At 39.9% G+C, this 22,747-nt stretch overlaps 1 long non-coding RNA gene across 1 annotated transcript; it reads right to left on the reverse strand.

Moving 5' to 3' along the window:
• Positions 1-2,499: 2,499 nt before the first annotated feature.
• Positions 2,500-18,362, reverse strand: LOC100600487. Its single transcript, XR_121736.2, has 5 exons — positions 18,141-18,362; positions 11,763-11,826; positions 8,389-8,612; positions 6,381-6,559; positions 2,500-3,637 (listed from the first exon to the last, which is right to left on the reverse strand). It is a non-coding gene; the product is annotated as an uncharacterized LOC100600487 (long non-coding RNA).
• Positions 18,363-22,747: the final 4,385 nt, after the last annotated feature.

Consider the following 22,747-nt stretch of genomic DNA (forward strand, 5'->3'; position numbering starts at 1 on the left):
CCTGTAGTCCCAGCAACTAGAGGCCTTGAGCCCAAGAATTTGAGACCAGGCTGGGGATATAGTGAGACCCCTATCTCCAAAACAGAAAGAAGAAAAAAATAGCTGCAGTTGCCCCTGCCCCCTTCATGCCCACGTACACATACATTCACTTGGCTTCACCCTGCTTTACTTTCTACACACCACATATCACCATGTGAAATTCCGTTGCTTATTGTTTCCCTGTCCTCATTTAGAACCCAAGTTCTCAGGCTGCAGAATTAGATCCTCAGCACCCAGCACAGTATGTGGCACATTATAGGCACTTATTTAATATTTGGGTGAATTAATGAATGAACAAGTGAATAAATTACTAGATGTGGGAGTCCTTGTTGGAGGAAACAAGTTTGATATAATATTGTCCTAGTTTCTAAAAATGAAAGCTCCAAACAACGGAAAAAGCAGCTTCATTTTCTATTTATGTCAATACTGCCCCGGTAACAGTTAAAATCAATGTGTCAGGAAGCATGCTTTACTTTCTGTTTGTGCTTCTGAGCAGGAAAGTAAGTAGTTTTGCCTTCCGATAAGTGAACAAAATTAGAAGAATTGATATTTGCATGTTTTCTGGGATATGAAATTCTCAAGTCCTTATTAGAAAAGGTAATTTGAAAAAGTTGGGACAGGTTTTCCTCAACCCTTAAAATGAAACTTTCGGTTGACACTAGAGCTTTATTGCTGGCAATGACAAGGCATTTGTCTACTAAAAGTAACATTGTTTCATATTTATCTTGCCAAAAATAGATGCTACCTACTCAATAGACGGAAATACTCAATTTTGACCAAGAAGATATCTCAGCATTGTGGGAATAATATTAAATTTGAACAGTACAAAGGTTGCATAATACTCACGGGGATATGAAAAGAGTCTTCTATACATTTGATGATTAATCAGGCAATAACAAGTGACTCAACTGCTACCTTTATGTCTAGGTTTATAAACTTGACTCTCCCAACTGTGGTATCATAAGTGTCAGATGTTCTTCAAAAGCCATTTATTTACTTTATAGATTGTCTGAATTGTATGCCAACTCGAAGATTTAAGATTTTAAAAAATTACCAATAGTTTTAAAAATAAAATTTAATATATAAAAATATTAAATTGAGCCCAAATGGTGAAGAGCCAACTTATTATATATGTGTTGACTCTTACTAAAAAGAAAGGGGATAGATGGCCTAGCATAAGCTATCTATATATTCTGTGTTGAGGTCATTGAACAATAGGGTATTCTTGATAAGTAAACATCTGGGCTATGGGTCAATAACAATAGTTAAAACCTATTTCTGGGTAAGCAACACAACTAAGGCAATAAGTGTGTTTGTGATACCAGTTCAAATGAATTTGTTTGATGTTGTAAAATGGTTACTAAAATAGTGGTTGCCAAGCCTGGGTTCACGGTACAATTACCTAGGGAGTTTTACAAGACAGCTGATTGCCAGGCTCTATCCTCAGAGATTCTAATTCGGGCAACCTGTTGGGGCTTTGGAACCTGTAGTTAGAAAAGCTCTCTTGGTGACTCCAACGATCAGCCAGTTCAGGGAACCCTTGCAGCAAAATTGTCCAAGTGTTAGTAGAAGTACATTCACCAGGATGCCAAGGAGGCTCAATTTTCAGGGCCTTTCATTTGCATGGGTCTCTTCCAAAGCACCGTATCTAATTTTGTATTTGTAATTTTGTATTCCTTTTCTTTTCTTTCTTTCTTTTTTTTTTTTGAGACGGAGTCTTGCTCTGTCACCCAGGCTGGAGTGCAGTGGTGCAATCTCGGCTCACTGCAAGTTCAGCCTCCCCCCGGATTCACGCCATTCTCCTGCCTCAGCCTCCCGAGGAGCTGGGACTACAGGCGCCCACCACCACACCCAGCTAATTTTTTTGTATTTTTAGTAGAGACGGGGTTTCACCCTGTTTAGCCAGAATGGTCTCGATCTCCTGACCTTGTGATCTGCCCGCCTTGGCCTCCCAAAGTGCTGGGATTACAGGCGTGAGCCACCGCACCAGGCCTTGCATTCCTTTTCTTAAAGGGGGCCCCCTAATTGTGAAGAGCTCAGTCCCCACAAAACCTGAATCTGCTCCTGGCCATAAAGTATACTGTAGTCAGAAAACTGGAGTTATCCCAGGCAAATCTGGCCCTCTGCCAGCTTTTGTACAGCCCACATGCTAAGAATAGTTTTTACATTTTTAAATGGTTAAAAAAAAAGAAGAGTAATATTTTATGACACATGAAAATTACTTGACATTCAAATTTCAGCATTCATAAATAAAGTTATATTGGCTCACAGCCATGCTCACTCATTTATGTATGTCTGTATAGCTGCTTTAGTGCTACAATGGCAGAACTGAGTAGTTGCAACAGAGATTGTACGGCCTGAAAAGCTTAAAATATTTACTATCTAGGTCTTAACAGAAAAAGTTTGTAGACTCCTGACCCATATACCATGAAATAATAACATCGTAGACATGACAGAAAATTGATTTGAAGGGGTTGCTTTATTTAAAGTGAAAAGCATGATAGAGGAACTGTTTAAGATAAACAACTTATAAATACTCCCAATTGTAGAAGTGAAAGATTGATTCTATGAAAATCTACAAGTGATTAAATTTAGACATGAATATCAAAGACTTTATAGAGTCATAGCATCTTATCAAAGATCATTTAGCAGAAGTTATGCTTAGTCTGTAGGTTAGAAGCAATGATTAGTGAGACAGATTGGTTTGTGGGATGACTCAGGATAGGATGATTATCAGTAAAAACCTTTCCAGGTAGAAATTACAAGAAAAAGAATAGAGGATAGTTGCAAAAGATTTATGGAATTAGATTAACCACTGAGCATAAAATAGTACTGCTCTGGGTTGTGAAAAATATAGTAAAATGTTGCTACAGTTAATATTTCAAAGTGTAGCTCCCAGAGATGAAACCAGATAAAGCAATTGTACAAACAAAGCTAAAAACATTTTAACAATAATGATGGGGTGTATTGGGCAAGAACTGTGACAGATCATCGAATTCTGGCAGCAAAGCACATTAAAAATATTGATTTAGCTGTCTCTCTTGATAGAAGTATGACAGAAAGTTAGGCAGAGCTGTGAAGGTCACTCTGAAGGTCTGGGACCTCAGAGAGGCAGCAAGGAGCAAAGTCCATCGAAAGACAGTCAGTGTAGCACTGGGGTTGGTGGGAATGCTAACTGGTCATGTTCTGTAGCAGATTTCTCAATCAGGCAAACAGTAGGAGGAACATTACATCCAAAAGACAAATCGACTAGGAAGTTTGGCCAGTGAACATATTATTAGGATTGGGAGGTCAATGATGAAGGCAGAAGCTCTTAGTCAGTTCACTTTGCACCTCTCATCATAGGATTGTACAAAAGAGAAGAAACGATCTTCCTTAACTGACTCAGGGCCAGGTACTTTGAAGATCCAAGTAGTCTGCTACTCTGGTTTCTGCTGGAATCTTGGCTGTTTGGAGGCAATTTGTTCTGTGTCTTTTGGAGAAATCCCCTGTGTTCCAAAGAACACCTGGGAATAATATCTCAACTGTAGTTCAACTTTTCCATTTTCACAAGAGAAGGGACTTGAGAGCTGGACGGTAAGAGAGTCATTGAGTCCATCTGAAGGATGGCAGACAGAAGGGAAAGAGGAAGGAAAGCATCATGTTGAAGCATCTACTATGAACTAGGCACTCAGCATATGTTACTTCATTGTCTTCACATCTCCTCAGTGTAATTATTATTGATTCCACTTAACATCTGGGGAAACAGGGAGCATAAGTTTCACACTCACACTCATCCAGCCTGTGACTGAACTAGCGAACTAGTGAACTACTGAATTCATCAATGTGAATGCTGAAATGTGAACGCACGTCTGTCTGGCTGCCTGGCCCCAAGTCCTTACTCCTTTCAACTTACCTGGTTGCTCCAGGCAGGCTCTCCAAGCAGACAAAGCAGCAGGAAGAAAAATATGGCATCATAAATGTTTTTCCACTTTCAAGGACCACCAAGACATTTCTTAAATTTATTGGAGTTGTAAAAACAAAACTAAATGCCCTTCATTAATGAATAATACTATGTCTAACGTGGAAGGTCACATTACCTATCGCAGTCTTCCTTAAAGTGTCAAATTTGGAATCTAGGAAATGTCCTGTATTAGGTCCCTTCGAGACTTTACACAATTTACCCCAAACTCGCTGTAAAAAATGGTCTCTTTATATGTACAGTTAAAGTTTTGCCAACTACAGGTTGCCCAGGACAGGCAAGCAGCCCTCCTGGCCCCTAGTTTCAGCTATGACTAGTATCTTTTTCACCACAGTCCAATTAGAAATGAGGTCATAGCTGTAAGTCTTCTCTTCCCTGAGGGTTTTTTTGTTTTGTTTTTGTTTGTTAGGCAGGCCATTATAGTAACGAGTCACATGGTCTTCCCTTAGGTGATGGTCCGTGGTTAAAAATAGCCAGTAGATCTTCAGAGGAATTATTACAAAAAAATCATTTAAAGATCATATGCTACCATTTTGAGGTTCCCTAGTAAGTTATTTGATCAATTTACCTTCTATTTCCTCCAAAACTGTGTCCTCACATTTTTCAGAGCTTAAAATAGTCACTTTTTTATCCCTTAATCACAAACCACTCAGAAGAGGCTATAAGAAGAAAATACCATCAAGCAATGCTGCCTTAAAGAATTCTGTTTACTCTAAATTTGGTAGATTTCTTTTGTAAACCTAGGCCTAATCTCAGATTAAACAAAACAAATGGTAGCTAAATAGATGGCCTCTTCAAATCTGTTTGCTTTACCACAGACAAACAAGCCGAGGCCTTCCTAATTTGTAGTTCAGAAAGCTCTCTTCCCCATCCAGAAGAGGGAAAAAGAAGACCAAGCACCAATCTAAACAGACATTCCGTAATTATAGGATTTTTAGGTTTGGAGTCACTTCACTTAATCTTTGCATGACCCAGAATTCAACTCAGAAGATTAAAAGAACAGCATTTTCAGTTCTATTCATGAAAATGAAGGACTTGGCTGGAGTTAATAAAGCCGAGAAAAAAGTATAAGCTGTTAGTCAGAGTAACATAATCCTTACTGCAATGCAAAGTGGACAAAAATGTAGTTGTATGTTATTTCCACTACAATAAGTAATACATTTGTTTACATATTTGGAAAAGAGGACATAATATTCCGAAGGTGAATTATTCTATGTGAGAGAACCATATTAAGATTCCACTGTTGGAGCAACCCCAGAAGCTTATCAGATCTAAATAAAAGATTGATGATGATTCTGAGTTTAAAATTTAATGTCTGAGCTACCTGCTAAATTTTACATTACAAGAACGTTGACTGTACTGTAAATCAATAAAATTAATTATGCTCTCTTATGGAATGGATGTTATAAGATAAAAATTATTTACATATCACTGTGCCTTTTCAGGGTGTGTTGTTTACTTCTTTAACTCACTATCATTTGTCAAAATTTTCATTTTGAAGGATTTAATGGATAATATTTAATACACGGTACATTAAAAATGCTATTCTGCTAAAATACCTTTTTTCTATAAATTACACAAAGACATGACTATTTCTACCTATAAACATGGATTTACAAAAACAAAACAATCTAATAATCTGATATACCCAAATTTAAGGAAATAATTTCCAACTTTTAATTATGTTGAAACTGATCCTTTTTCTGTTAAAAGGAAATTCAAGGCAGCTATTATGTGCTATGAATAAATGATCAATACAGTAATCATAGTTATGAGATCTGTAAGGAAATTGTTAGCATCTGTTTATCCAACACCTTAGTTACTGTGTAAGTCTTTTCCCAAAGCCAGGCTACCAATTCACAGGGGCTTTATCTTTGTCTAAGCCCATCTCTCAGGTGAATTAAAGGCTTGTGAGAGAAGGCAAATGACCTTTTGTGGGTTTGGAATATACTGTGAGGTTAAGACTGAGAAATGCCACTCCACGGCAAGAGTTGGCAGTGTGTGTTTTCCCCTGCACTCCGTCACCAGTGTTCCCATTAATCTCATTCCCCAGCCTCCAGCAGGGGAAAAAGCCCATCTTACTAAATAATGCAAATGTAAATATTGTACACCTATGTATCTAAATTATATTTTCATGAAATTATGAGATCACTTAGGCAGTTCAGACACTTGGAGTTTTGCTCTTTTTGCCCAGGCTGGAGTGCAATGGCACAGTCTCGGCTCACTGCAAACTCTGCCTCCTGGGTTCAAGCGATTCTCCTGCCTAGGCCTCCCGAGTAGCTGGCATTACAAGCGCCCGCCACCATGCTCGGCTAGTTTTGTATTTTTAGTAGAGACGGGGGTTCACCATATTGGACAGGCTGGTCTTGGTGATCCTGACCTCAGGTGATCCGCTGGCCTCAGCCTCCCAAAGTGCTGGGATTACAGGCGTGAGCCACCACACTCGGCCAATACTTTGTTTTCTTAATATGAATGGGGATATACTTGAATCATTCAGGAAAACCCCCTGTATCTTATTCCTAAGTCTATTAGATTAATGTCATATGTACATCAGGTTAGCTAGAAAAAAGGACATTTTAAAGGGCACTAATCATGTATATGCAAGGGTAAGATATTAAGAGCAATATAAATTATAGTTAATTTCTGAAATCAAGAATTTACTCAGAAAATCTTTTCTAGTTTTTTGTCAGCTAGCAATTATGATTATTTTGTTCAAAATTTTTTCTAGTTTCAAATTTAAGCTCCCCCCACTGCCCCCGGGTCACTTACATCATTCTCTTCTTTATAAAATCTTATATTTGGAAAAACACAAAATATATGCAATACTCATTTAAAATTTTGAGGGATTTAAACAATTACAAAAGATACAAGCGCTTGCAGGTCAAACATTGCATAGGTGACAAAGAAAAAGATTTTTTTCTTTTTTTTGAGACGGAGTTTTGCTCTTGTGGCCCAGGCTGGAGTGCAATGGTGCCATCTCAGCTCACTGCAACCTCCGCCTCCCAGGTTCAAGTGATTCTCCTGCCTCAGCCTCCCAAGTAGCTGGGATTACAGGCACCTGCCACCGCACCCGGCTAATTTTTGTATGTTTTAATAGAGACGAGGTTTCTCCATGTTGGTCAGGCCGGTCTCGAACTCCCGACCTCAGGTGATCCGCCCACGTCCGCCTTCCAAAATGTTGGAATTACAGGCGTGAGCCACCGTGCTCTGCCAGAAAAAGATATTAATGTCTCCTTCATCCCTTCCAACTCATCCTCTGCAGAAACCTAATGTTAATATTTCAGTGTACATCCTCCACCCCAAATATTTACACACGCATTTATCCAAGCATAATGCATAATTGTAAAAGTTCTTTTTTATAAAGTCAGAATAAAAATAAAAATTCACATTATTCTATGTATTAATCAGAACTATTTTGGTTGTAAGTAATGGAAACAGAAAATAGTTTAAGTAAAAAAAGAAACTATTATTGGTTTGTGTAACTGAGAAGGCTTCAAGAATAGCTGGATCTAGGGACTTAAATCAGCAGTTAGCCTTGGTTTGTCTTAGCTCTGTTTTTCTCTACATTGGTTCATTCTTGGGCAAAACTTTTCTTGTAGTGGCAGGATGGGTGTTTTCGATATTGGACATATCATATACAAAATACAAAATACTATGTTTAACAATTTTAGAGAAATATCAAACAACCTTGAAAATATAGGTAGGAAATGAGAAATTATCTTAAAATGTCAAAAAGATTTAAAGAACCAATTAAATGAAGAATTAAATAAGAATGAAAAATAAGAATGATGAAATTTAAAAATCAATAGAAGATTTCCATTTCTGATAATATGGCAACCAAGATATTTTGGACCATTCTCCCACTGAAAATAATGAAAAATGTGGCTAAATCAGAAAAAAATAAAAATAAAAAATAACGGCTGGATGCAGTGGCTCATGCCTATAATCCCAGCACTTTGGGAGGCCGAGGCAGGCAGATTACCTGAGGTCAGGAGTTTGAGACCAGCTTGGCCAACATGATGAAACTCTGTCTCTACTAAAAATACAAAAATTAGCCTGGCATGGTTGTGGGCACCTGTAATCCCAGCTACTCGGGAGGCTGAGGCAGGAGAGTCGCTTGAACCCAGGAGGCGGAGGCTGCAGTGAGCTGAGATTGTGACAATGCCCTCCAGCCTGGGTGACAGAGCGAGACTCCATCTCAAAAAAAAAGCAAAAAAGAAAAGAAAACAACAATATCAAAAATAAAAACAAAACTAGAGGCATCCAAGAGCTAACAAGATAGTAAGAAATAACCAAGCCAAAATCTGAGAGCAAGTAGAAAAACAGAAATAAACATAGTGATGAAGCCAGTATTATTTATTCAAGAGAATTTCTAAATGTACTCTTACCCTGTGTGGTGATTCTGCCTCATATCCTCCTGTCTTGATGACCCTATGAACAAAGCCACAACCCCAAATGATTGTCCCTGTGCCCTGGGGATACTCAGCAAGTGAACTAGTCTGGATGAGGACCAATTGGGAGCACACCTTCCTGAGCATCTCAGAATCCGATATGGTCCTTGACAGTCTAGACCACAGACGGCTGGACTCGCACAAAGGTGGGTTTGTGAAGCCTTAGGTGACAATATTGAAGTAGGATCGGGTGGGGTATGGAGAACGCACAACAATTAGAAAGGGTAAGGCAATCTGTCATTCTTCCTACCTGCCTTATCCACAACAAAGAGGGAGACGGAGCGGGCATGATGCTCACCCTCAGCTCCCGGAGAAGCCAGGCTACTAAGCTTAGGTCAGCCCTGCAGTCCTCTCTGTTACTGAAGTCAGCACGTGCCTATTTCCTGCTACCACCTCCTTGCCAGTGGATGCACTGAGCTAAGTTCAACTGCGCACACACCGTGCCCCAACAATCTTTAATCACTCAGTGCACTGAAAACACTTATTGTCCATACTCTTACGTGAGTTAGGGCAGTTGTCCCAGCCTTTTTGGTACCAGGGACTGGTTTCATGGAAGACAATTTTTCCATGGACAGGATAAGGGTGGGGGATGGTTTGGGGACGATTCAAGCACATCACATTTATTGTGCACTTTATTCCTATTATTATTACATCGTAATATATAATGAAATAGTTATACAACTCACCATAATGTAGAATCAGTGGGAACCCTGAACTTATTTTCCTGCAACTAGATGGTCCCATCTGTGAGTGACGGGAGACAGTGACAGATCATCAGGCATTGATTCTCATAAGGAGCACACAACCTAGATCCTTCACATGCACAGTTCACAATAGGGTTCCTACTCCTATGAGAATGTAACGCCACTGCTGATCTGAAGGAACCAGAGCTCAGGTGGTGATGCGAGTGATGGCGAGTGGCTGTAAATACAGATGAAGCCTCCCCTGCTTGCCAGCCCACAGCTCACCTCCTGCTGTGTAGCCTGGGAGTTGATGACCCCTGAGTTAGGGAGCTTCTGTCTTCAAGTTACAGAAAGTTCAGCTCAAATGGACTTAGACAATAAAAGGGGACATTGTGGCTAATAGTTCTACTGAGGGTTCTCAGTTTATGCACTAAAAGTCAATTCTGACTGATTTAGGAAATGACAAATTTGTTGAAAGGATATTAGGTAGCCCAAAGGCTTGATAGGAAGAACCACTTCCAAAATTAGGTCCTAGTACCAGTCTGGTAAAGGCGGTGCTGCTGGTGGCCCTACATTCTGTCTTTGGAGGCAGGATACCAACTGCTACTCCTGAAACTGTTGCCATAGGCACTACTGCTGCCACTACAGCTGCCCCCACCAGTGAATTCTCCGCTGCCTTGGTGACTTCATTTCTCCAGCTTGGGATTCACAGGTCGGTCTGATGGCCAAATAGAGAAGGCGTGCCTGTGCCTTAGCTGTGAAGCTGCCTGGGGCTGTGACTACATGGTCCTGGCTGTTTCTACACCGGAAGGCATCTCTGGCCCTCAGTGGTATGCATGTGGTAGGATATCCCCAAACCTAGGAAGGTGTTCAGATAAGGTCCTTGCTCATGTGGCATTTACGGTCTTACAGTGAGGGAGACAGACAATAAGCAGGTAAACCAATTAAAAAGATGATAATTTCAGGTAGTGATTAGCATTATGAAGACTATAAGGACCTCCACAAATTCCAACCCTGACGTTGCCTCAGAAGCAAGAGAGGAGTGTACTGATCTGCAAGTCGATGTAAATGTAGGTAAAAACCATAAGAAACCCCTGGGCAGAGAGAAAGGGTGGCTGTGACCTGCTGTGGGTAAACCATAGGCTGAGCAGAGGAAGTCATTGTTAGGACATGTTGCAGGCAGAGTTGCAGGCTGTTTCCTCTCTCCAACCACTGTCCTTGGCAGATAATCGCCTGGCCTGGCACCACCTTGAGACAAAATATCTGCTACACGGAGGTGATGGGATAATATCAGGGCAGTGCCACAGCCTGGCCAGGGTGAGGAACAGATAACAATGGGAGTATCTGGACCCTGAGCAGTTCTACCCCCTGTCAAAAGGAGGCTACTTACAGAGGAGTTGTTTACGGAATTTGGGAGCTGACTGTATCCAGAGCAGGGACGAATGCACACTACGGGATACCAAGGATCAGTTAGAAGCAATGAACCAAGTGTACATACATATATAACAGATACAGATGGGTCTTTAGAACACACTGGTGAATACAAAACATAATAACTAGCGCAAGGTCTATTGCACAATACTATTTGTGAAACATACACCAAATAATAACTTACATTTGACAATATTACATTTTTAGACAAGGATATATATGCAATGCCTTATAGTGAATGAATATGTGAAACGAGAGGCAATGGAAGTGGAAACCAGGGATGAATGGGGAAAATATCCATGAAGGAAATGTAATAATAGTATACCATGAACTGAAGTATGTGATTGACTTGATACTTTTCACATGAGGCATAAAAATTAAAGAAAGGATGGAGGAGTAGGAGGGAATTTATTAGCTGGTGTCTGGGCTGCAGGTAGAGCGATCAACATTAGATAGGGTGGTCAGAGAAGGCTTCTCTGAAGAGGTGACATCTAGGCTAAAGTCTGAGCAATGTGGCCAGTCATGTGATGGTTGGGGGATGCGCACTCCAGGCAGAAGGAATAACATATGCTAAGACCCTGTAACAGAAACATGACACCATTGAGGAACAAGGAAAAAGACAGGTGTGGTTGGAGCACAGTGAGCACATCGAAGTTGAGGTTTAGTTTTAAAGGATGATATGGCAAAGCCTTTCCTCATTGCTAAGTGTGTACATACAGTTTGGAGTAATCAGTTTCACAGAATTGGTAATTGCTAGGGAGAAGTGAAGTCCTCTCTGGTCTTACGATGACCTGGCTTGACAGGGAAGTGAAGTGTGAGCACCAGGCAATCAGACAGTGGCAGAACCAAATTTGTTCTTACAGGTGCGGAAGGAGCCGATTGTCACCACTGGGAAGACAGAAATTTTACTAGGTACAGGCCTGCCATGCTGAGTCCCCCATGCTGAAGGCTGGACAGCCCTTGTGAAGTACTGGCTCGGCAGGGCTTTTGACACTAGCTGTCTCCACAGTGGTCTTGCTTACAAATTGTGCCCTCGACATTTCCTGGGCAACAGCTCCTAACTAGGACCACTTTCCACATCTATGCCCTCTGGTGCTTCGACTCTGCTCTCCTTCTGTCCTGTTTCCATACCTTGCCAGAAACTCAACATTTTTTGGTTTCCTCCAAAAGAGCACTTTGTTTATCAAAAATACAAACCTTAGGTTTTCACTCCATCCTGGGGTGTTGACCTCTTATCTCCCTGACAAGTGCTGAACTGCTCCTTTTGCAAAAGAAAACAAAAAAAAAAAGAACAATAATAAGCTGTTTTTCATGAACAGAAAATCCTTGAGGACAGGGACCTACTCTACCTTGACTTCCATCTAACCTTGCGCCTAGAAAAATTGTTGGGCCCAAGGTAGGTGCTCCATAAAATGGGTTGAATGAGTTCACACACAGACACACACACACCACATTCTTAAAATGATGAAAAAATCACATCTTGTTTTCTATTGCAAAAGTTCCAACTAGAATTCATCTTTCCCAAGATAACTAGCATTTATATAGCTTTGCTCAGCACCAATTATTGCTCACAAAGAATTAGTTTTCCTCACTGGCACTATTATGGGTCATAATAATAATGTTTATTGAGCACTGGGGATCAGATACTAAATTATCTCATTTAAAACCTATAATAACCCTATGACTTATGTACTATCCCATCTTTATCTAAAAGAGGAGAAAAACTGAAGCTTAAAGAGACTTGGTAACTTCTGCGTGATGGCTAGAGCTGGGCTTTTCATCCCAGATCAGCCTGACTCCAGAACTCTTAGCTGACCTTCTGAAACTCAAGCCAATTTTATATAATGAAATATATTAAAGTTATATCTGAAAGAACTACTACTCTTCTGAATATTACTTTTTCTTTTGTAGACTAATCATTGGCATCCATATATTTAAGTATTTCTGAAGGAGCTCAATTTTTTCACAATATTGTACATTTAAAATATAATATGTACAAGACAGCTTGCAAATGAGCAGCAGAGAAAGAATGGAAGTGAAATCTATTCTTTGCACTGAGTCCGTGTTTGCTTTAATTCTAGTTTCTGGTTTTGAAAGTACTATTTTGTCTATTTTTTCTTCTTTTTCCTTGTACTGATAGTTTAATTACTTATTTTGTGATCATAAAACAATGAGCATTGTGACAATTTTACTGCAGTAAACATTCTTTGTCTGAGTCTAGGTTTCCTAGAAATTATAGTCTGAGGCAAAATTTACATTCTAAAGCTTCACTAGAGGGATGCAAACCCAAGGGAGCAGGAGTGAACAGGGGCAGGCCAATGAGACAGGAAGGCAGGAAAGTAAAGAGAAGATGTCTTATTATTGAGCTGGCCTTGCTTCATAGAAAGCACTATTGGTTGCTCTGTCACCTGAAAGTTTCCAGAGAGGCCCACATGGAAACATTTCTCAGAAGAATCCTTTTGGAGAGAAGAAGAGCAAGAATTTATCCATGAGTTATTGCCTATCATCTGCCTCTCAGTGGTTAAAATTTGCTTCACTGGGGCTGGGCGCGGTGGCTGACGCCTATAATCCCAGCACTTTGGGAGGCCGAGGTGGGCAGATCACTTGAGGCCAGGAGGTGGAGACCAGCCTGGCCAACATAGAGAAACCCCATCTCTACTAAAAATGCAAAAATTAGTTGGGCGTGATGGTGGCGCCTGTAATCCCAGCTACTTGGGATGCTGAGACACAAGAATCTGAACCTGGGAGGCAGAGGTTGCAGTGAGCCGAGATCCTGCCTCTGCACTCCAGCCTAGGTGACAGAGTGAGATTCTGTCTCAAAAAAACAAAAATAAAAATTTTTTTTTGTTTCACTGGGTATTAGCTTCTAGCATTGTTACCTGGCCCCTCGTATGAGTCTCAAAACACAAGGTGAGTCAGTGAGTGTGCACAAGCCAGGGACACTTCCTTTCTGCCTGCAGCCTGGCATTTCAAGGCCCTATCAAGCCAGTGTGCCCCCAGTGGTCCTCTTGTGTCTTGTACCTGGTGACAAGGAGGGCCCGGGGTAGGAGGGAAGAGGCCGGCGGTGTGAGGCATGAGGTAGTGTGATCCTGAGCTGTGCCATGGAAGACCTGGGACACCTGGAGCAGGGGGCAATAGGCCCAGCTGGCTAAGCAGGAGGAACACAACAACAGCATGGTTTCTGCAGTGAGAGAGTTCCAACAGCTTCTCCACAACAACGACCAAAACCACCTCTCTGCACTCAAAAGAAGGTGATCTTTTTGGAGGGTCATTAGTAGCATTGAGCAGAAAACCATAGCTGAGGATCAATAACCTCGAACTGTCAGAACATTTTCATAACATGTCTGCCGGTGCACAGGCAGGAGATTTTTCTTTGGTGAATATCTGTAAGTACAGTCTCTATAAGCGAACACTTCTAAATAATAGCTTTAAATGGTTGCTTCTCACTAAGTTTGGTTCTTTTCTTTTCTTTTCTTTTCTTATAAATATGTCTAGAACTCATCTATCGATCCAGACATTCATCCTGGGGGAAAGTACCATTGAGTATCCCTATCACAATTGCCTCCTTGTTGAACTGGTAATAGACATCTCAGCAAACTCACAGGGAAACTAAAAGTAAGAATTAAATGCTTTGAGGTATTTTAAACCTGGAGAGGCTATTTGAATCCACATTACTTTTAAACCTAAAATTTCCTATTGTTCCCAGGAGAGGGCACAAATTCATCTTATGGTTATTCTTAGTGCTTTTCACCACCTTTCTTGACTTTACCCCACATGTACACATGCACACACCCTCACATAAACATGCACACCCTACCTCTTATTTTATAAAATGACTGATTATCTATTAACCAGCTTGTGCAGCCATTTCAGAACCTATGCAAAGCAACTTTGAACAGACTCTTCACCCTGCTGCAAGATCCGGAATGTCAACTGCGGCTTCATGAGGTTCCCATGTAGAGCTGGGCCCACTAGTGTTAAATACATATGGCTTTAATTTACAGTCCAGTCCCTATATCATTGTTTCTAATTGCCAATGGCATTGGTAAACCAACAGTAGTAATAGGAGTAGTCTCAGGCAATAAGGAGACACATTTTCTATAGAGAATTTTAAAACAATAATTAAATAGACTAAAAGTTGATTTGCTTTTACTATATTCACACATTGGCAATTCTACACAATGGTCAAATGCTCTCCCCCTCCCTGCTAAATCTTTTGTTGGTCTGCAGTCTAAAAAATTTCTGTGGTTGTTATTCAATTTTGTAATAAATAAAATCAGCAATGTTATTGCTTATCTCTTAAGAAACACATTTTCTCCTTTAGTAATAACTCCTATGTGAGAGTTAACTCAGAGAAGACTTGACATAAATGGACTTACCTACACACTCTTATTTGAGAGTTAGGTTCCAGATGGTTCAGAATCATTCATATTTGTGCTTACTTTGGGTACACTTCATGCTCCAACCCATGTGGGACTATCTGCTTCTGCATTTAAAACACTAGATTTGGAATACGCAATGGCAGTAGAGCAATTTTGACAGAACTTGGGCTACCTCAGTTCTCTCTCATTCAATTTAGTGCTCTCATGAAATCTCACTTGGAGTTTTTATTTATAATTAAAATTTAAAATAATAATGCAGCGTAAACCACAAGGTGTAATTTTTTTTTTGGTAACTGCAAGTTTATTTCACACATGCAATATTTCACACCCTTGAATAATATCTTTAAAAATTGAAATTGATGTCTTTTTTATTGTTCTTTTTCTTATGTAATTACTATTGCACTGTAATGTTATTCATTTTTATGGCAGTCTAGTATGTAGGTATATGTATTTTCTCTTTTGTTTGAAAAGCATTAATGTAATTAAAAGTATTAGTCCACTACTTTCCCCTTTTTTGATACTATAAAATGTATTTTATTATTTTATTTTTCATTTTTATTGGAATGATTACATATACGAAGTTCAATAAAAATCTCACCATGTTTCTTTTCAGTCCATTTTTCTTTTTATTCATTTCATTATTATTACTGAAAATAATGCTGTATGGAGTAGTGGGGTGTTAAAAAATGATCTGCTCCGTAACACCAGTCACACAAGGCACACCCTGCTTTCTTGCAGATCCTCAGGAGAGCTGCCCTGCCTGAGAACACTGCCCCCTGCTGCTCGGTGTGAATTCACGCATGAGGCTTATAAACAGAATTAGCCCTCACTCTACCTTAAACTTACTCTTTTATTCAGGGAGATATATCTAACTACAGTGTCAACTTTGTCTGGGTTCACACAGATCCCCAGGAACAGAGTGAGCAATCAACACATTTTTGTTGAATGAAAGAAGGAATGTGATGTTACTTTGCACATATTGGAGAGTGCATGCGCATGTGTTAATATGTCTGAGTATTGTGTGCAAGTGTGGGGGTTCACAGCACAAAATAGGCTTGTCAGGAGTGAACATCATATATTTTATTTTTCTTGCAGCCACCCACCCCCCACACCCCACCACTTCCCAGCCATGCCAGAGACACTACAGTTGCAGACTAACAAATTGACTTAGAAGGTCAGGACTCAAAATGCTATTCCAAAAATATTAAGAATGGCCAAGAAGTTAAAATCCAATGAAATAAAATCCCATTTTTAAATTCTTTTATTAGCACACTAGTTTTTTGTATGGGGGAGGAGCGGTTACTCATTAGAAAATAAAATTCTCAACTTATCACAAGATACTACAACTGATACTAATCTTTGCCAACTGTTACTAATTTCTTTCTCATTTTTGTAACTGATGCCCAGGAATGCATTTAATATATATTATAATTCCAAAACATTTTCATTACCATTATATTTAAAGTAAGAAAAGAGGGGGAAATGTAGCTTTTAAAGACTCTGAGCAGCTCACCTAAGATGGCCTTTCAAAGATAAGTGATATAAAACATTAAACAGCCTAAAGCTTACATAGTCCAGCCTTGGTGTGTAAATAAAGGAGGCAAAGCCCAGAGAGTACAGACTTGTTCAGAGTCTCACAGTGTGAGGGTATAGCCAGGACCAGAAGCCTGCAATCCCTACTTCCACCCCAGTCTCTCATCCTACACAGCACATCTTCCAATGTAGAAGAAAATGACTCTAATTTTGTTTGTTGTATCAAATTGTTTAAAGTATTTAAGATACGTGCTTTAGATATCATTACACTGGCAGATAACAATATACAGAGTAGTAAGAATTTGAAGATAACCTTGAGAATCACTTATTATGACACATACATTAACAAGAGAGAATGAATATTTACTAAGTATGTACCACGTCCATGGCATTCCCTGTAGAGACTACTGAATGCATAAATGATAGCGTGAACTTACATAACACTCACCATAAGCCAGGTTGGTCTAGGTGCTTTACGTTCATTAAAACATTTAATCTTCACAACAACTCTGTGAATATCTGTTATTATCACCATCCCCAGTTTACAGGTAAGGAAATTGAGGCACAGAGAACTTCACCAAGATCAGGCAGCCAGCAAACAGAACTTTACTACTTTGGTCATCTGACTCCATGGGCTATGCAAACTATGATCTACCTCCCATCTTAAGGAACAGAAACATAGGAAAAGGTGAATGGTAATGCAGATTTAAATAACAGTTAATGACAACTATAATGGGCAAAAGGCAATATCCAAGAGGCAAGTGAATAGTATAAGTCAGAACTCTTTGAGTGCAAGCACCAGAAACTAAATTTAAAATCTCTTCAGTTATCTCAAAAGCTATTTATTTGCTGGCAATAGTAGAAGGCATTATGGGCTGAATTTTGTCCCCCCACAATTCATGTGTTGAAGTCCTAACTCCCAGAACCTCCAAATATAACCACATTTGACATAGGGCCTTTAAAGAGCTAATCAGGGTAAACTGAGGTCATTCGGATGGATCCCAATCTAATCTAACTGGTGTCCCTATAAGAAAGTGAGATTAGGACAAAGACACACCCAGAGGGAAGGCCATGTGAAGGCGCAGAGAGGAGGGCTATGTGCAAGCAAGAAGAGAGTTTCCAGAGTGAAACCAACCCCTGTGACACCTGGATCTCAGATTTCTAGTCTCCAAAGTCACAAGGAATTAAATTCCCATTTTTAGCCACCCAGTCTGTAATACTTTGTTAATGCAGCCCGAGCAGAATAAAATAGAAGAATACTGGGTATTTCACAGAATTAAAGAGTTACAGGAAATAGTCTGAGCCGAGAATCTCAAGGACTAGAACAAGGACCTCAACACCTGCAGGATACACACACTATCCTCCCCACACTTCCAGCTTCAGAATTTAAAAATGCCAAGGATGGCCTCAACTGATCCAGTTGAGGTCGCATTCCCAACCCTAAGCCAATCATTTCATTCTCCTAGTTCACTGAGGCATGCCTACCATCCTTCGCTGGTCTGTCCCCAGATCCTCTCGTGGCTGAGTTTCCCAAGAGAGTAAACCTGGTTTCTGCCAGGACAGGAGAGAGGCTGCTGAGAGATGAGGAAGGAATCCAGAGGTCTGACTACTTTCTCCAAAGACTTTCCATAAACCTCCTGTTTTCAGCTCCGCCTCTTACCTTTTCTTTCAGAAGAATCCAGTGCCTCCAATTCTGGGGCCTTTCAGGGTGCTGTGCCGTGAACTAGCTTCCTTCTTAAGCTCCCCATCTGCTGATACTGCAGTTTCAGCCCCTGTCCATGTCCATCTCCAAAAATGAGATGACATGGACTTTTCACCTATTCTTTCTGTCTTGTGGACTTGGGCCTTTTTGGCTTCTTTGCTGTCATTTTAGTAGCATTTTGAAAGAGATAAAAGAAAAACACAGGTTTTTAAACTGCAATGTTTAACCAGAAGTCTATTTTGGGGATTTTCAAATAATCCTCTGTGAAGGTGCCACAGTGGCTTCCTTCTGGCTTGGGAAGGTGGCAGTAGTACAGAGGACAGACAGGAAAGCAGACTAGGAAGAGGGCAGGCAGGCTCTGGCCTCCGCCCCTGCATCAAGCAGAAAACCTTGCTTTTTATGTTTTATACATTGGCCTTCTAAGATTTTATTTGAAGAAAGAGACTTTAACTAAAAATAGAAAATCTTAAAACCACTGTGCAATACCAGCCTGCCTCCTATATATTTTAAAGAGTTTAAATTATGGTGTACCTATATGTATTCTGGTTTTTTTTCATTAGATTGTGTTACAAACATGTTTCCATATTTCTGTGGCTTTTTCATCATCAGTTTCTTAACCCAGTGCCTGGCACATGATAGGCCCTTAGTAAATAGTGATTGATTGAATGAATGATTATATTTAACAGCTGCTTCTAATTTATTTGTAATTACAGAGAAGAAGCTGCTCCATTCATTCATTTATTCACCCAACACATATTTATTCAATACCTATTATATGTCAGGCATTGATGGATGGTGCTGAGAATACAGGAATGAGTAAGGCAAACCTTCCTTTCCACACAGAGCCAACAGTCTAAAGGGGGAATCTGACAAGTGAATTGACAATCACAATATGTGTAAAAGCTATGAGAAACAAAAAGCATCTACAGGAGCACATCTTAGGGGTCCCTAATGCAGACCTGAAAGTTGGGGAAGGCTCCCTGGAGGAAAAGACTTAAAGTGAATCCTAAAAAACTAACAAAACAGTTTCTGGTTCAGCATGTAAGAAATTTGGAAGTTGCCACGCTGTCCTAATGAGTAAAAAGCTGAACAAACTGAAAAATCAAATTAGCCAGGCATGGTGGTGCACACCTGTGGTCCCAGCTACTCGAGAGGCTGAGGCATGAGAATCACTTGAGCCTGGGAGGTGGAGGTTGTAGAGAGCCGAGATTGCACCATTGCACTCCAGCCGGGTGACAGAGCGAGATTCTTGTCTCAAAAAAAAAAAAAAGGCAGTGAAAAATCAACAACTCTTCTTAGCTCTATAAGAGAAGTGATGGCACAGGGCAAATTGCTTCCCCCAAAATTGGGAAGACCAACAGGCAAATACAGAGAATCACAACTTCAAGAGCAGAAACCTCCATGGGAACCAGTGTTGGCATAGAAAAGTCTGAACTTGTAATTGTGAATTGCTGGAGCCAGTTCTGAGACAAGTGTGAACAAGTCTGAGAGATAAAAATCCAGGGGAACTGAATCCTAGAGAGGTCCCCACACTTTTGGGGGTTTTACCTCCAGGAGCACTACCAGGTCTCACAGTGAATATTAGGGAAAAAATCCCCTCCTGCTTCCAGCAGTGGGAGGGGAAAAGGAGCATTTTGAAATATGCTAGAGCATTATGTTCTTAACAAGGTCTGTCCTCAGGAGAAACTATGTAACCAGAGCCTGAGCTGCTGGGGTTTCATCAGAGCATAACTGACATAAGGGAAGGGAGATACCCAACTCAAGTCCATTCCAGCCATCCTGTCCCACCTAAGTTGAGGTGGGCGAAGGAACCTAGAGGCACATGAAGTTCACAATCCAGAGTAACGGGCTCACTGAAAGACTGAGGAGAACACTTCCCCTCCCCACAGATCTTATCACCACCTAACTAAAGGCCTATTGACAGCAGTTCCTTTTACCCAGGACACGTATGATATCCTGCTATCCAAAAAAGAAAAAAAAAAAAGACATACAAAAAAGCAAAAAACCCCACAGTTTGAAAACACAGAACAAGTATCAGAACCAGACTCAGATATGGCAAATATGTTGAAATTATCAAACCAGAAATTTAAAAGCACTACAATTAATGTGCTCAGCTTTAATGGGTAAAGAGGACAGCATGCAAGAACAGATGGGCAAGGTAAGCAGAGAAATGGAAATTCTAAGAAATAACCAAAAAGAAATGCTACAGATCAAAAACATTGCAATATAATTGAAAAATGTAGGCTGGGCATGGTGGCTCATGCCTGTAATCCCAGCACTTTAGGAGGCCAAAGAAGGCAGATCACATGAGTCCAGGAGTTCAAGACCAGTTTGGGCAACATGGCAAAATCCCATCTCTACAAAAAATACAAAAATTAGCAGGAAATGGTGGCATGCCTGTTGTCCGAGCTACTTGAGAGGCTAAGGCAGGAGGATCACTTGAAGCTGGGAGATCAAGGTTGCAGTGAGCCGTGTTTGCCCCACTGCACTGTAGCCTGCGTGACAAAGTGAGAACTTGTCTCAAATAATAATAATAATAAAGAAATGACAAATGCCTTTGATGGGCTTATTAGTAGAATGAACATGGCTGAGAAAAGAATCTCTGAGCATAAGGATATCTCAGTAAAAATCTCCCAAACTGATAAGCACAGAGAAAAAAAGACTTAAAAGAAACCTCAGAATCTCTAAGAACTCTGAAACAATTACAGATGGTATAACATACATGTAATAGGACTATCTGAAGGAAAAGAAAGAGAGTAAGGAACAGAAGAAATATTTGATACGATAAGGACTAAGAATTTCCCAAAACTAATGTCAGACACCAAACCACAAATCTAGGTATCTTAGAGACCACCAAGCATGATAAATGCCAGAAAAACTACACCTAGGTATATTGCTTTCAAAGTACAGAAAATCAATATAAAGAGAAAATTCTACAAGAAGCCAGAGAAAAAACACCCTTCCTATAGAAGAGCAAAGATAAGAATTACATCTGACTTCTCCTCAGAAATCATGTAAGTAAGAATAAAGTGGAATTAAATATAAAGATTGTTGAGAGAAAAAAAATGCACCAACCTAGCATTCTGTACTATGCAAAATTATCCTCCAAAAATAAGGAGAAATAAACACTTTCTCAGACAAACAAACATTGAGGAAATTTGTTGCCAGAGAAGTTATTTAGAGGGAAGAAAAATGGTATAGTCAGAAACTCAAATCTACATAATGAAAGAAAGAACATTAAAGGAGGAATTAGTAAAGGTAAAATTAAAACTTTTATTTTCCTTTTTTTTTTTTTTTTAATTTATTTTTTGAGACAGAGTCTCGCTCTGTCGCCCAGGCTGGAGTGCAGTGGCGCAATCTCGGCTCACTGCAAGCTCCACCTCCCGGGTTCACGCCATTCTCCTGCCTCAGCCTCTCCGAGTAGCTGGGACTACAGGCACCCGCCACCACGCCCGGCTAATTTTTTGTATTTTTTAGTAGAGACGGGGTTTCACCGTGGTCTCGATCTCCTGAGCTCGTGATCCGCCCGCCTCGGCCTCCCAAAGTGCTGGGATTACAAGCGTGAGCCACCGTGCCTGGCCTATTTTCCTTATTTTTAATTGATCTAACAAATAATGGTTTACTCAAAATAATGATAGCCACACTGTATTAGATTATGTTTGCTTACATATGCATATATTTTTTCCTTTTTTTAATATATGCTTGTATACAACTGAAATTAATGACAGCAATGATACAAGGGATACGAAGGAAGAATTGGGGTTATTTTGTTATAAGATATCATACTATCTGTGTAGCAAGATAGTACTGTTTGTAAGTAGACTTGCATTATTTATAAATGGATATTGCAAATTTTAGAGCAACCACTAAAAGAGGTTTTAAAAAGTACAACTAATTTGCTAAGGAGAAAAAAATGAAATCATAAAATTCTCAATTAAACCACAAGAGTCAGAATAAGAGTGGAAAACAAACATATGAAGAAAGAACAAGGGCAACAAATAAAAAACAATAACAAACATCATAGATATTAATCTCACTACATCAATAATCACTTTGAACATTAATGGCCTAATCACACCATTTAAAAGACAGAGAGGAAGGGCATAATGGCTCATGCCTGGAATCCAAGAGCTTTGGGAGGCTGAGGCAGGAGGATTGCTTGAGGCCAAGAGTTTGAGATCAGCCTAGACAAGCTAGTGAGATCCCATCTGTACAAAATTTTTTTTTAAAATTAGCCAAGCATCATGGTACATGCCTGTACTCCTAGTTATTCAGAAGGCTGAGGCAGAAGGATCACTTGAGCTCAGGAGTCTGAGCCTGCCGTGAGTTGTAATTGTGCCACTGCAACCCAGACTGGGCAACAGAATGAGGCCCTATCTCTTAAATAACTACATAAATTAAAAAAAATTAAAAACAGACATTGTCAGAATGAACCAAAAAAACAAGACCAAACTATATGTTATCTACAATCAACCCACTTTAAATAAAATACACATATAGGTTAAAAGTAAATAGATGGAGAATAACATATCATCTAGTCAAAAGAAAGCAGAAGCAGCTATAGT

This window comes from Nomascus leucogenys, chromosome 8 (genome assembly GCF_006542625.1).
Source record: "Nomascus leucogenys isolate Asia chromosome 8, Asia_NLE_v1, whole genome shotgun sequence".
Taxonomy (NCBI): domain Eukaryota; kingdom Metazoa; phylum Chordata; class Mammalia; order Primates; family Hylobatidae; genus Nomascus; species Nomascus leucogenys.